The following is a 15,093-nucleotide window of genomic DNA, read 5'->3' on the forward strand; positions in this document are numbered from 1 at the left end:
TATAAACTCTTGTTTTCCTTCTACCTCCCTGAGAGCTCCTTCTCAGTCTTGTTGGCTGGGTTCCCCCTTGCTCTCCTCCCTAGGGCTTGGTTGTGTACCCCACAAAGAACAGGCCACTGCTCTTTCAGCCATGTACCCCCCCATTGACAACGACATTCCCATGGTGATACCTTCAAATTTATCAGTGCCTCCTGGCTTGTCTTTTGAGCTGCAGACATATTTTGGATACACCCATTTGGGTGGCCCAGAAGTATCTCAGATTCACTGTATTAGGACAAAGAACCCATTGAATTTAAGCAAGAAAACAAAATTATTGGTGCATGTCACTGGAAATTCCAAGCTGTGTAAATAGCAAATTGCAGGCACTCCTGGGTCCAGGGCTTTAAGCTTTGTCCTTGGGGCGCTCTTTGTGTCTCTGTTTCTCTTTGCATGTCTCTCTCAGTGTCTCCTTCCCCTTGGCTTTAGTTGCAGACAGGCTTTCTCCACTCAGTGGCAAGATGGCCCTTGCAACCTCAGCTTATAAGCTACCAATTTAGCAACTTCAGCTGAATGAAGATTTTAAAAAAATACCTATGGAAGGAAAGCCTCCAGGAAATTTACTGGTGGTCCACCAAAGTCACGTGCTTGCTGCTGGCCCTTCACTTTGATTGGAGTAGGATGGCTGCCGTGTCAGCATGGCTGGCATCTTTTGGGAAGGGCTTAGTGGACAGGACAAATTTAGGTCCCTGAGCCCTGCTATGTGGGTTCTGTCCCCTTCCCTCCAGCTGAACAGAATTACTTGGTATTTTTCTCTGATTCCTTAAAGGCTGTTTTATGTTAGGGTTCTGTTGCACACAGTATTTTCTATGCTTTCATCCTGATTCTTTCTGCCAATTCCTACTCATCCTTTATACTTGTGTTGAGTCACCTCCTTTGAGAAGCCTTCCTTCCTGCTCTCACTGCATGAGATGCTCCTGGTAGTGATTCCATGAGGCCTTGGGAGTGCCTCTGTCCCGGCACCTATCATACTGTTCTGTAATTATGGATTTTCCTGTCTTTCCCCTGTTCTGTGAGATTCTTCAGGGTTGGGACCATCTCTTTGTGTATCCACAGTGCCAAGTCCAGCCTAAATATGTTGAATTACATTGAATCAGTGGTTGAATTTCAACAAAGTAGTGGAACACAGCAGTAAGCAATCACATCGCACTTGTTAATGAAAATCTGTATCTTTGGCTCAAAGTCAGTATGGGCCTTGCAAAACAAATGCCACCATTTTGGAAGCCGCTATAATAGCTGCGATGAGAGTGGATAGTACAATCAGACTGACTTGAGTTCAGATTATGGCTTCACCTCTTACTACCTTTTCAAACCCTAGGCAATTTACTCAATTAACTGAGCCTTGGGTCCTTATCTGTAAAATGAGAATAAGTAACATCTACATCATAAAGTTGTTGTGAGGATTAAAATGACGGAAAACACATGTAAACAGCTGGTAGGATGTTACACAGAAGCTTAACACACATTGTGTCCTTTTTACTTCCCTTTTAGGTAGGTGACTATCCTCCTTGGGGCAGTCCTAAGTTATTATAGCTGTTGTGTTACTTTATTGTATTTATTAGCACTTTTACTCTAAACAATATCCTGGTTGGGACAATAAATTATATTGTTACCCTATTAATGACCCTTGACATGCCCTCTAACCTGCTGCCAGCTGTGCAAACCTGACTTCTGATAAAATGACAATGGGGAGCAATAATCTCAAATTAGACAAGGTAAGGAGCAAAGGCAACTGAAAGCCATAGTCCCAAGGTAGGCGCATCTGTACACAGCAGAGACCACCATAGCCATGGTGGCACTTACATGCATCTGAGGGGTAAGTCCAAATGTTATCAGCCAGCAAATGGCATTCAGAGCCTTTGCTTTCTTAAATGGGACAGAGAGAGTTGTAGCTCTTTGGCTTTAAAATACCAATTTCATTTCCTTTTCCCCAATCCACCTCTTTCAGAACTTCAACTGTCTGCTGGATGTTTCCTGCCTGGAATTAAAATTACTTCCACTCAGCACTCAATCTTTAGTCACTCGGTTTTTATTTTTATTTGTATACTAGTGCTTAAGTTAAAACATTATTTGACTCTAAAAGAAGCACCTTTCTATTATTATAATTTAGCATCTGTTACTACCCTAGACATTGAGTTCCTCAAGGATGGGGACCATGTTTTGCTGCCATCGGGTCTCTATTACCCACCGCCAGTGACTGGCACATGCTGGATACTTAACACATGTGTATAGAAGGGTGAATAATGAATATGAATGAGATGACCCAAATTGCCCTTCACCTTGAGGGGATTTGCCAGACTGTCATGGGCTTTGTGCCATTCTTCCAAGGGCCCCGTGGATGCAGGGGCTGGATTCATCTGGAAGGTGTCCCAGGAAATGGGTGGTCTGGGATGGAGATGACTCAGTGACTTGGTAAGAATTTTCTGGGGCTTATTTAAGGACATTGGCCACCACTTCCAGGAAACCAAACTGTTAATTGCCCAAATGAAAGCCTCCTGGAGAGAATTAATATTTATTAGCAGTTGTTTGGGGAAAGAAAAAAAAGCAACCATGAAATGATTTTCTCATCTCTCCTGGTGGTAAAGAGGCAGAAGCCTTAGAGATAAGAAATTTGAATGGGTGAAACAAGAATTGAAGGGATAGTTGAATGAAGTAAGCGGGAAGGGGAGTTATCCATCCACACACAAATAATCTGCACGTCTGGTTGGCTCATCAGGCTTAGAATGGATCCCATGATTCAGACGTTGCCAACATTCCTATTCCTTGTGCAATAGCAAGGTCCAGTTACTCTGATTTTTCACTATATGTGGCCCATATTAGTCAGGGTTTGGTTAGAACAGAAGCTGCTCTAGATAGTTCAAGTAGGAAGAGGTTTAATACAGGGAATTAGAGATTTCCACGGCTACTGGAAAATGGAGATTTCTGCTTTTAGAAAATCACAAAGTGCAGAGGTCTCAGGGAAGCTGTCCCACTGACCCCAGCAGCTGCCTCTCTAAGGTGAGTTATTTCCAGGAGGCTTCCCAGAGGTGCTGGGAGCCATGATTGATGATTCAACATTTTGCAGTACCAAAAAGGGGTGATTCCCGGGGTGATATCCCAAACGTTTGCCTTCTGCCAATGCTCACATGCCCGCAAACAGCTGTCCTTGGGAAATAATGACTTTTCCTTCTCTTTAGTCTTCCAAAACTCCCTCAAGAGCCTCTCCTTGACAGAACTAACCCAGAATCATCTATAAAGGGATTCTTGAAAAACAAGTTCTAAGCTATTTGCCTGAGTGGATGGAGTGAGGATGTTCCTGACATCCTCACAGACAGTCCTGCTCATGGACCTATATTCATTCATTCGTTCATTCATTCAGTGAATAGTTAATGAGCCTGCTGTACAACAAGTTGAACCTGTACCAGTCTTGTTTTGCTTAGACTTTTGAGCACAGTTCTGTATCTCCTATTTCCCCCCATCTTCCATAGTATGTGGCACAATTCTGGGCACATAAGCAACTAAGCACATTGACTGTCCCTTGACTTAGCTGACCTTAAACATAACTAGCTTGCTATTTTCAATGAAAGACGGCGAAGTGAGAAATATAATTTACATCTCTCTCTATATATTTAGATATATACATATATGTGTGTGTGTGTGTGTGTGTTGTGTATACCTTAGTATAGTAAAGGTATAAGAGGCTGATTAAAGACAATTTGAAAAAACTAATTAAAATTTTAAAAATCACTTTTAGTTCATTGTCATTTACCAAAACAATCATTTACCACATTTTTGGTTTGTCTTTACTGTTGCTTTTTCTATTTTTGTTTTTTAGATAGTATTACTATATTATTAGTACTTTATATTTTTTCTCTTAATATTATCCATAGGCATTTTAATGTTATTATATTTGTAAAAATTTTAATACTCAAGAAATAATCAGTTGAGTGAATTCATTATTGTTTATTTAATCACTCTCCCAGTTTTGGATGTTTAGATTGTTTCCAATATTAGGTATTATGAGCCTTCTTGTTCCTTTGGAAGTCGGTTAGTAGGCTGGGTCCTGAGCGAGTCTGGGCTTGCATTCCCTGCTTTCTCTCTCAGCCCTTGATGCAAACAAAAGGTCTGGAGGGTATTGTTGACTCACGGCTGTTAGTGCACAGCACAACTCTCAGTTTCTTGGCAGGCTGGACATGTTTGCCCCACAGGAACGCTCATGTTAGTGCAGAGGAAGGAATACAGGCCTGGGTGGCAAAGAGGATACCTGGCTTCTAGTCCTGGCTCTGCCACTTAGCTGCTGTGTGACACTGAAGATGTGTCCTCACCTCTCTGATCCCTAGCTTTCCCTCATTGGAGAGCCAGACCAGTTAGTCTACGCACCCCTCCAGCTCTGCTGTTCTTGGATTTGTCTCATCCCTAACCTGCCTTGCTATGAAGAACCATCATGCTGCTCTCCTCCCATTCTGATTTGCCAAGCTGACTTTTCTTTTTGGGGATGTCCCGTGGCTCAGCTCAGGGTGGAGATCCCCTTCCACACTGCCCTGCCTTTGCCCACGCTGTCTTCTCCACCTGCATTGCCTTTTGCCAACTCAGAGAGGACGTTTGTGGGACACCCTGCTCCAAGTGTGCATTTTGCCTTCCCTTTTCCTGTTCATAATCTGGGCTGCGGTGCAAATGTCCCCTCCTGAAGTCTCCAGTGATTGTGCGCGGGCCGCTGCAGCTCAGTGTCCTGGTCCCGGAGTCTTCACCACACCGCGTCGTGCCTGCCCTTGTGAGCTCCCCGAGGTGCACGTCATGTCTCACTCATCTATAGCAAGGCGCCTAACACACAGGGGCGTTCCACGACTGCGTCGAATAAGCAAATAAAAGTGCACCATCCAGAGCAATCTCGCTTTTTGTTGACAAGTCTGAGACTGGCAGAAAAAGCACAAGCCACCCTTCCTCAGTTGAAAAACAGGAAAGTGACTTGTGTTGGTTTCCTTTCTTTCCTTGTCAGAGCAGGATGCACATTTTTAGTGCAGAGTTTCGAGCTGTAAGGTTTTACCTTATCAGCAATATCCATTTCCAGCATCTCTTTAAATGCTAATTAGACTCTCCCCAGGGATAACTCACAGAATGACTCAGCTTCACTCTGAATAATCTTTATCCTCTTTGTGCAGGGAGATGCAAGTATGGAGTGAGGCTGTTCTCTGAATACCTCTAAGTCCTCCGATGGGCACTCATGTTTGTCGCATTTCAGTTCCCTCCGCCTACTGCCTTTGCAGCTCACCCCCTTATTTTGAGAAAGCGCTGCTCTAGTGCACCTCCCTGTGTGGAAGCAGAAGTAGAAATAAAAGTGCACGGCATTAACTGATTTAATCTCTACGGCCACCTTTTTGGGTAAGTTTTTTATCCCCATTTGAACAGGAAGCCGAGGAAACTAAGACACAGAGAATTTTATTAAACTTACCCAAAGTCACAAAGACTAAATGGCAAAGGTGGGATTCAAACACGAGCCTGGGTCCAAACTCCCTGCTAGTCCATGGGACTGCCCAGATAAGGAAACCAGCAACCACCCTTTATCGAGGACATCCCAGGGCCAGATTCTGTACGAAATAATGCTTTCTACATATTATTAATAACTCATTCACTTTAAATGAACCCTCACAAAACCCTATGAGGCAGGTACATTAGTCCCATTTTGCAATAAGATGAAGAAACTGGTACATAAGAGGTGGCAGCTTGTGCAAGGTCAGGGGGCTAATAAATGGCCCCACCTGACTGTCTGACTTAAACTCATCTCTGCTTGTGCCTCTTCCTATTCTGCCTGGTGTTTCCTTCCCTCACTCAAAGGCAAGAGCTGTGTTCAAGTCAGCATGTGGTACTTATCTGCCCTATTAGAAATGATTCGGAACAGTCTGTAGCTGGTCACCCAAGCCCTGCCAGGGGGGACAATGTGGACACTGGGTCTCGCACTGCAGAAATCTCTTGTCAGTGAGCCACAGGTCGTGGTCTGATGGACAGCACACAGCTATTCCCTCAGTAGTTCTTGAAGCTCTTACTTGAATAGAATTTTTCCCCTTCATAGGGGGAAGAGTTTATTTTTAGTTTACCAAAAGGTGCCAACTGTTGAATAGAATTTTCCCTTGTGCAGACTGCTCCTTCAGTGCCCTGGTGCTTGGGAGCACGCTGAGATTACTCCCCTAGACGACAGCAATGCCTCCTAACTGGCCTCCCAGAACCCTCTCTTGCCTCCCTCCAGCCCATTCACCACACAAAGGCCAGAATAATCATTTAAAAACACAAAGTCGGTGATGCCACTCGTTCCCTGGAAGCCCTTTCGTGGTTCCCCGTCACTCCTAGGATGGTGGCCAGAATCCTTAACTTCGCCGTGGCATGGGACTGCCTGTCTGGTCTCATTCTGTGCTTCAGGCACACTGACCTTTCGGTTCCCTTATTTGCTTTTTTCTACCTTAGGACCTTGCTCACAGTGTTCCTCTATTATGAAATGTTTTCTATGCCACTCAGGCCAAATCTTCATCTTTTAAATCCTGACTTAAATGTCCCTTCTTCAAAGAACAATCCTAATTCCTGCAGAGCTGAATCAGTTTCTCTTGTTGTTCCTTGTACTTTTCCTTCACGATATTTACTATAATTTATCATCACATCTTTATTCATGTAAGCAATGTTTTAGTGTTGCTTTCTCGTTGGAATATAAGTCCCTGAGGGGGCAGGGGACTTCCAGCTCCCAGCATGATGCCATATGTGTAATAGGCTTTGACAGGTATTTGTTGACTAAAAGTTGGATGTCAAGGATTAGATTATTCATCCCTTGAAAGCTGTTTCTTGGTGATACCTGAATTTTTTCCAAGCCTGATTTTCCAGAAGATTTTCTTGAACACTTTTTTCATCCAAATAAAGTTATGCTTATACTCTAAACATCAAGGGCTATGGGAAACACACAACTGAAAAGAATTTTTGCCTGTTATTAAATTATAGCTAATGAAGTAAGTGACACGTTGATCTTATAGCTCGCGTATCTGAGGCTATGTGTTGCATACTAATTTCTGGTCTAAATCAATTAAAGAAAACTCATTCCTGCTTTAGAGCAGATCTAAGAGAAATGCTTGGAGAATCGTGGGAGACCTTTGGGCTCTTGATGGGAGACTGGAAGGGACAGAGGGAGGGAACCTGCAAGTCCCACAGCTCTGCTCTCACCCAGTCATGGCAGGGGGAGAGGCGGATGAATAAGATCTGGGTTTCAAAACCTTAATCAACTTGGATTGTGGAACTCACAATCCACTGTGAATCTGCTTAGCCCATAGGAGAGGCAGATAACAAGAAAACAATAGGATTTCAGGGATTTGGTCTAAACAGTGTCTCAGAGCTGTCCCATGGTTAATACAGCTTCAGCGCAGTTTTCTTTTTGTCCAGCTACATTACTCAGGTGGGGAGAATTGCTGTTGATAATGAGGACCTGGAGGCCTCATATCATCCTCAGACACCTGGGAATGGCTTGATTGGATGCAGAATGCTCTACTTACTTAGGCAGGAAAGTAAAATCTATACTAAGATTCAGGAAAACTTTACATATTTTTGTTGCTAATTGCTATCCCAATTGTTATGCCAGCGTTTCTTCAATTAATGATAAACAAAGGGGAACCAGACACGGAGTCTGTCCTTGAGCCCTGCATCCAGTAAATGGAGTAGAAAGTGCTCTAGGCCAGGCATGACTATGGGTTTGGAGGTGCTGTAAAACACAGCCCACCTACCACTACATATGTGTGTCCCCTTTGTGCTAACTGGGCTTTACTGGGTTGTAGCCTGAAAGGATAAATCAATTTAATCTACATGAAAAGGTCCTGTATGCAGCATGAGAGCTCTCTGAGGATATTCTCACTGCTGATCACTTATGGAAGAGGCAGCATTCTGAGATGGAAAAGTGAAACTTGGAAGGCTTTAGGCAGGAGTGATAGAGAATTCCAGTTTCTCTCAAGGCCTCTCTTGGTTCTACTTTAAGGTGCTAAGACTTCTGACCCACCTGTGGATACTTGCCATGTGTCAGGCATTCTTCATATAGTACTTCTTTTAATCCTCCCAGCCATAAACTGGAAGGGCTTATTATTTCCATTTTTACAGCAGGGTAAACTGGACCCTGAGAGATTAAGAGTTTCATAGCTAGTAACAAATGGTCCTGGATTCAAAACAAGGTCTGTTTTTAACACATAGCCTGCACTTTGACCTGTGGAACTATTACACGTTCTGAGTGGTGGGTGTGAAACAATGACGTGCTCGTAACTGGTAACAATCAGTCTTAAAAACAAATAAATAAATACATAAATAAATAAATAACACTTTTTAAAAACTAATTTTCATGGTGTAAATACTCCCACTATGACTAATTTCAAGCTACCACAATGAAGCCACTCACGGCACAAGTAATCGGGAAGAGATACAGTTGGCAGCTGGGATGAGCTGGCTCTAACACACTTCTGCATTCAAGTCACCCACACCCTAGAAACAAGCTGGAAGCTGCGATGAGGTAGAGCCTGCAAGCTCTGGCGGATAAAGCCTGCTAAAGAGCTGAGTGAAACCTTGACAGTGTCGTTATATACTGCTCTCTTCTTTGTTTTCTACAAGTCTTCAGTGAAGCCCTGAGTGAAGGCCTCTCCTTGCTCAGCTCTACCAAAGGGATTCAGGAAGGGGGAAAAGCCCCACCCTACCTGTCTATGGCAGTGGCCGAGGGTGAGTTAGACATCCCAATGGCACAGGGAATCTTGGGGGTTCAGGGGCTGTGGTTGCCCCTCCTCTTGAAAGCCTTCTTCCACTGTCCATTATGAAGGAAGGTGGCAATTTTCCCCTAAATAAGCTTTGGAAATGTTCTCTGAGATGACTGAGCTCTACCTTCCTGTTTCCCTCATTGTACATGGCCACCTCTTGATCTTCAACCCCAAGGTCATCATCACCCTTGTTTTTCCATTATCGGAAGCTTTGCCTTATACGTGTGAACCGTGGACTGCCTGGATCAGAATCACCTGGGGTGCGTGAGGCAAATGCAGATTTCAGGCCCAGGAATCCACATTTAACCTGCCCATCAATTGATGATCATGCTTAATGTTTGAAAGCCGTTTCTCCAAATGATATTTTCTAAAACATCTCTTGCAGAACCAGAGGTAATAGATGTTAATAAGCATTGTGTAAAAAAAAAAAAAAAAAAGGAGCACAAAAGAGGGACTGATGGCAGGGAGTCTGCAAAGAGCTCAAAATCAAGCTGTGGTTTGTTCCTGTATAACCCTTGAGCTAAGAATGGTTTTTTAAAAGGTTGTACAAAAAAAAAAAAAAATAAAAAATATGCAACAGAGACCACACGTGGCCAGCACAGTCTGAAATATTTACCATCTCACCCTTTACAGAAAAAGTTTGGTGACCTCCATTCTATGGTCAAATGGAAGACAGAAAGTGTTAAAAAAGATTCAATTCTTCTGGGTGCTGTTTCATGATTAAATGCTGAGTGTGTTCAGTTAGTGAAAATTAATTAAGCAGTACCATTATGTACATTATATTTCAATCCGAAGTTTAAAAAATATTGAACAAGTTTCTTGACTGCAAGAATATTTGGCAGCTTTAATATGCCAGTGTGCACTGGGATTCATTAAGGAGGGTATACAGCATTTTTCAGTCTTATTTGAACACAGAATCCCCCTGCTCTGTATTTTTTTTAATAGAGCATACTATGGAATTAATATTCTGAAGAATATGTTCAGAGAAATACTTTTCTAAACAAATTAATTCCAATCTAGATTTGGTTCCCTTGAATCATTCATCGTAATATTTTCCTTTATCTTGGTCAGGAATGCAATCCTTCTCCTCTTTCTCATAACCCCGTGGGTTCAATCCCTTCTTCCTGGCTTTCTGTTTAAGACTTCTCTCTTCCATAATCTATCTACTGTCTCCTACATCGATCACAATCTTTCCCTTCAACATTCTTAGAGCATTTATTGTTTGTTTAGTAAAACTATGACTTTTGCAAACTCCTAGGAAATGAAGAGTTCCAGAAAATGCTATTTTCTGGCTATCTGAAGGTTACCATTTTTGGCATGAAAACATGATTTACTTAATTCTTTTGGACAGAAAACTTTTGAACTGTACTGAATAATTCACTGACTAATTAAAAAGAGAAAACAACATAATTTAACCTATTTTCATGACATGACATAGAGGGAAGACCATTCAATGCAAAAGTTGCGCTTCTGGCTCAGGTCTACCACTGACGAAGTGGGAGGCTGGAAAAATTCACTTTTCCACCCTGGCTTCCGATAAAATAAGGTTATTGGCCTAGATGTCCTTCAAGGTTCTTTGCAGCTCTAATATTCTGGGATGGTCTGGGATCATAGAATTCTAGGAAAGGGAGTGAGATGAGGCAAGTTCACTCAAGTTTATATTAGATTTATATCTGATGATTTCCCATTAGCCACACATATCAATTAGTATTGCTAAATTGTGATTATAATACAGATTTTAAAAACATTCTAATTGATACTTAATTCTATTTGGTGAACAAACTCATACTTTTATATAGCAACAGATTAAAAATCAAAGATTTTCTTAATCCTGTTAAGTGGATTTTCTTCCTCATGAGTGAGTCTGGCAAGGCTTTGATCATGGACTTGAACAGAATGTTGGTCTTTTCATGCCTTTCAGGAAAGCCCCAGCCGTCTGAGAGTCTCGGCCCCCGAGGTCTCACAGACCTGATTTGATCACTCCTAATTTGTCTCCCAGATAAAGCTATTGACTGTGGGAGTGAAAAGAGTTGCTTTTTACTTTACAAAAGGACATCAACTTCAATTCAGTGGGTTTCTATTTATTAATTGATGCCACTGGCACAAAAACTGCAGCTAGGTTCTCACTGCGCCTCCAAATCCTACTATTGTTGATAACTGACTTTCTGCTGAATTCCCAACAGAGGCTACTCTGGTTGGTAGATCTATTTCTCCTCAAGCTTCCACCCATACAACCTTCTTAGCCTAGCAAGGGGCCATACTTTGCTATCTCAAAGCTCCTAAAGCACCCCCATCCTCATTCATTCATTCATTTAACATTTCTGGAATGTTCAGTCTGTCAGGTACTATGAGCAGGGCACAGTCCTTTCCCCTCAAGGCACTCCCACTCTGGTGGGGAGTCGGAGGGGTAAATACACCAATAATTGTGTACTTTACAAGTCTGTGAGTACCAGAGAAAAAATATTTAGTTTGCTTAAATAGGAGACTAGGCCCACTTCCTTTGGCCCCTTACTTCAGCAATGTTGCTTTTGAGTTCCTTTCTTTTTATTTTCTTTCGCCCCACAGATATGCTCAAATCTTATCTTTCTTTAACACACATATGTACACAGACACAGATACACACACATCCCCCACTTTTCACTCCACTCTGCTTTAAGCTTGTACCTCATGGTTATCAGAACCTAGTTTCTAAAGTTCTTGAAATAACAATTTATATCTCACTTCTTTTTTCACTTCTTCACCTCCTATGCTCTCCATTTTATTGAAATCTAACTTGAGAAAAAATGAAAAAGGGTGTGTGTGTTTGGGTATACCAACTGCTATGGTCTGAATGTCTATGTTCTCTACAAATTAATATGTTGAAAGCTAATTCCCAATGCGAGGGTATGAGGAGGTGGAGCTTTGTGGAGGTGATAGGTCACGAGGGCAGAATCCTCATGAACGGGATTTTCACCCTTCTAAAAGGGGCCCCCGCGAGCTCCCTCACCCTGTCCACCATGTGAAGTTAAAGTGAGAAGACAGCTGCCTATGAAGCAGGAAGTGGGCCCTCACCAGACACTGAATCTACAAGCACCTTGATCTTGGACTTCCCATCCTCCAGAACTGCGAGAAATAATGTATTGTTTACAAGCCACCTAGTCTATGGTGTTCTCTAAAAGCAGCCCAACTGGACTGAGTCCATCCACCTTTTAAACATTTTAATCTAAAACCTATAAATTAACTTTTCTTGGTCTACCCAACTGAATTTTTGTCTTCTTCCTTATTTATTTGCAGCTCATGTGGATTCAATTTCTCCCTGAATATATTTAAATTTACTTAAAACGAGTCTGTCATCTTTTCTTGGAACAATTATATAAGGCTAATGGGCACTTTAATTCAAAGATCATGGCAGGAAGTCAGCAAAGGCCATGGGGATGCCGATTTGACAAAAAGGCTGAAACAGAAATCCATTTTCCTTTATCCTTACTCAGAGAACAAATGTGCAGTACTATGAAAGCAGAAGAAGAAAATGAGAGAGAGAGAGAGAGAGAGAGAGAGAGAGTGAGAGAGAGAGAGAGAGAGAGAGAGATCCACAGTGTCAGGGAAAAATGCCTTCAGGGCTGTATGTACTGTCTTTGCAGAGAATAAGCTATTGTTCCAGCTATTTACAAACATTTGATAGGTGTTACTATGTCTAGGCATCGGAGATACTGAGATGTAAGCAACATTTCCTGAATTCATGAGTTTACATTCTGAGGAGACAAACCAAAATGTCAGAGATTGCAATTTAGCAGTTTGCCAGAGGCCAGGAGGGAGGAGTGGAGAGGTCACCAAGTGAAAAGAGTGTGTGACATAGGCCTGGATGGGTAAGGTGTCTTGAACTATGTCTTGAAGGACAAAAGAAGCCCAGGCAGCTGAAGGAGAAAGGGAATTCTAGGAATAGTGAATGGGATGTCTAAATGCACAGAAGAGACCTGAAAAGGTAGTGCATTCAGGCAACTATATCTTGTTTTATTGCTTGTTGTGACTGAAGCTTAGGATGGAGAAGTGTTCTAGGCTGTATAGTGAATAGCTTTAAGGTCCATACATAAGAAATTGGGTTTCTGTCCTTTAGTAATAGGAGCCACTGAGGTGTGTTAGTCTGGGTAGTACAATGTTAGAGTCATCTCTAACATTGATCACTATGAGCCATCTTTTCCTTACCTTACCTTTAATATCTCTCCCTAATCTCTTTATAGATGCTTCTTCACTCACAATGGGGTTACATTCTGATAAACCTATTATAAATTGAAAATATTGTATGTGGAAAATGCAATAAATAAACCTACTTCCTCTGGTTGGTAAGGAAAAAAAAACTATACCTAATCCTACTAAACATCATAGCTTAGTCTAGGCTGCCTTAAATGTGCTCAGAACACTTAGACCAGCCTATGGTTGGACAAAATAATCTAACACAAAGCCTATTTATGATAAAGTGTTTAACTTATTGAACCCTATGCTGAACGTGAAAAATAGAATGGCACACTACTGCTGCTGTCCAGCTATGTGAGAATCTTGTACTGTGGATGGCTAGTCGGGGAAGAGATCAAAATTCAAAATTCAAAGTATGGTTTCTACTGAATTCATATCACTTTTGCACCATTGCAAAGTAAAAAAATCATTAAGGATCTGTACTCAGATTCTTGTTCTTTGTTGAACTATGATCGGATTGCATAGGCAATGCTCTTTCTTCTCCACCTCCCATGATACCTGGTATTTTTCCTTTCTCCTAGGAGTGGTTTGGGCTATCAGGCCAAAGATCAGGCCCTTTGCCCTACAAGGGTGCTACTGGAGAGGAGGGAAGATCATCCTGAATTTGTGGGTAAGGGATTGAAAAAAAGCTCTACTCAATGTAAACAAAAGAGCTCTCCAGGCCCTACTTGACACTGTCGGGGGACAAGCTGTTCCTTTCTTGACCTTGGCTCCCAAGATCTCCAGGCTGTCTTGGGGCTGGGGCCGGAACGGGAAAGGAATGAAATTTCATCATCCTCTGGATCTGTCCAAGTTCCTCCAGGCTTGGAAAGTCTCCCAGCCCTTTCTTCAGTTCTCCTACAGAGCAAAGCCTCCCTGAAGGCTTTTCTTGTCTGAATTCCGGGGGCTGTATGTCAATTAAAGCACTTGGAAGTCACAATCTGTTGTGTCCTGAATGCCTCTAACTTCCACTCTCCAAACAGTTGCGTTAAGTTCAACCCAGTCCAGGAGCGGTTACTAAGGCCATGATATCCACTGGGATTTGCATTCTTCGCAAGACCATAGTAACATGGCCAAGAACTGGACAAAACAAATAAAAATATTCATAGAGTTGTGTCAAATTTTATTATGAGCTAAGTATCCAATCCCATCTGATTCCAGGTTTTCTGGAGAGAAGGTGTTCCATGGCCTTGTCCTGAAGCGACCTTCTCTATGTATATGTTTAGTGGGTTATAGTCAGTCAAAGACTAAGGGATGACACTCTCAGTGATGTCCCATGTGATCAGCCTGAGGGTCTCACAAGTGGCCAGTCTTTATTATAAAACAAATCACCTTTCCCCTTCCCTTATCCATGGAAACATGGTATTCAACATGTTGATTAAAAAAATCAACAGAAATTTGTTGGCTGCTGACTTTCTGAAGGTGAATTTGTTGACAGTCTGCTCTCTGAGACTTTTGCCTCTCTTTTCAACCTGCTTCTGATCTCAGCCCAGGCTCTCTTGCTTTGTACTTGGGCTTAATCCTTAATACTCTTTCTCAGACACTGATGTTTGCTTTACCCTTGGCTACAAACCCAGATGATCCCACGGGGCTTGGGATGGCTTCTGGTAAAGGACTCTCAGACTTCTCTCTGGCTCCTGGCACACCTTGAAGGCCATGGCCACTGTTGGGTTTTCCCCAGCCTTTGAATGAGAACCAGAAAGAATTGAAGGAATGTTTACTCTTTATTCAGCTCTCTGCCTTCCATTAATAGTTCTTGGGTTTAGCCTTCAGGTGTAACTAGGTGAGCAGCTTTCTGAATCCCAGGGCCTCTGAGGAAATGGGGTCAGTGGATCATGAGGTCTTGTGCAATTCTACAGTCTTGGAATACACTGTTTTTCACTCTCAGGCTTCCTTTTTAGCAATGCAAAACTGACTAACACAGTATGTATCATTTAAATTTAACTAGTTATTCCGGCCAGTGTGTCAGCTCATGTCTATAGTCACAGCTATTGGGGAAGCTGAGGCAGGAGAATTGCTTGAGACCAGGAGTTCAAGACTAACCCGGGCAACATAGTGAAAACTTCTCTCTAAAAAAAGAAAATGGGAGGAATCATCACTCCTGATTTTA

This window comes from Propithecus coquereli, unplaced genomic scaffold (genome assembly GCF_000956105.1).
Source record: "Propithecus coquereli isolate 6110/MARCELLA unplaced genomic scaffold, Pcoq_1.0 Scaffold170, whole genome shotgun sequence".
In the NCBI taxonomy this organism is placed as follows: Eukaryota; Metazoa; Chordata; class Mammalia; order Primates; family Indriidae; genus Propithecus; species Propithecus coquereli.